Source organism: Bison bison, unplaced genomic scaffold, assembly GCF_000754665.1.
Source record: "Bison bison bison isolate TAMUID 2011002044 unplaced genomic scaffold, Bison_UMD1.0 scf7180017864538, whole genome shotgun sequence".
In the NCBI taxonomy this organism is placed as follows: domain Eukaryota; kingdom Metazoa; phylum Chordata; class Mammalia; order Artiodactyla; family Bovidae; genus Bison; species Bison bison.
In genome coordinates, this window is record NW_011495086.1 from 79,102 (window position 1) to 80,599 (window position 1,498).

Here is a 1,498-nt window from a genome sequence, read left to right on the forward strand (position 1 = left end):
GGAAAATAGTGTCTATGTTTTAACCCCAATCTCCTAATTTATCCCTCCCTTTATGTTTCCCCTTTCATAACCTTAATTTGATTTTGAGATCTGTGAGTTGGTTTCTGTTTTGTAAATAAGCTTGTTTTGATTAGATTCCACATGTAAGTGATGTGATATTTGTTCCTCTCTGAGTGACTTCACTTAGTATTGTAATTTTGAGATCCTTTTGTGTTGCTGCAAATGGCATTATTTCATTCTTGTGTGTGTGTGTACACTGCATCTTCTTTATCCATTCTTCTGGTGATGGACACTTAGGTTGCTTCCATGTCCTGGCTATTGTCAGTAGTTCTGCAGTGAACATTGGGGTGCATGTACCTATTTGAATTATGGTTTTCCCCAGATACATGCCCAGGACTGGGATTGCTGAATCATATGGCAAGTTTATAGTTAGTTTTTAAAGAAACCTCATAGAGCTCTCCACAGTGGATGTACCTAGTTGCATTCCTTTTTTTTTTGTCTTAAAATGCATTTATTTATTTTTTTTCCAACTGCAATTTTATTTTATTTTTAAACTTTACAAAATTGTATTAGTTTTGCCAAATATCAAAATGAATCCGCCACAGGTATACATGTGTTCCCCATCCGGAACCCTCCTCCCTCCTCCCTCCCCATACCATCCCTCTGGGCCGTCCCAGTGCACCAGCCCCAAGCATCCAGTATTGTGCATCATACCTGGACTGGCAACTCGTTTCATACATGATATTTTACATGTTTCAATGCCATTCTCCCAAATCTTCCCACCCTCTCCCTCTCCCACAGAGTCCAAAAGACTGTTGTGTACATCAGTGTCTCTTTTGCTGTCTCGTACACAGGGTTATTGTTACCATCTTTCTAAATTCCATATATATGCGTTAGTATACTGTATTGGTGTTTTTCTTTCTGGCTTACTTCACTCTGTATAATAGGTTCCAGTTTCATCCACCTCATTAGAACTGATTCAAATGTATTCTTTTTAATGGTTGAGTAATGCTCCATTGTGTATATGTACCACAGCTTTCTTATCCATTCATCTGCTGATGGGCATCTAGGTTGCTTCCATGTCCTAGTTGCATTCCATACGCAGTGTAGGAGAGTTCCCTTTTCTCCACACTCTTTCCAGCATTTATTGTTTGTCGACTTTTTGATGGTGGCTATTCTGATTGGCGTGAAACGATACCTCATTGTAGTATTTCTGCATTTCTCTAATAATTAGTGATGCAGAGCATCCTTCCTGAGCATCCTTTCATGTGCGTTTTGGTCGTCTGTGGGTGTTCCTTACAGAAATGTATATTTAGAGCCTACACGCATTTTGTGATCAGGTTGTTTGTTTTTTGATATTGAGCTCTTTGAGCTGTTTGAATATGTTGGAGATTACTCCCTTGTCAGTTGCATCATTTGCAAATAGTGTTGCCCATTATGTGGGCTGTTGTCTGTCTTGTTTATGATTTCCTGCGCTGTGCCAAAGCTTTTGAGTTTA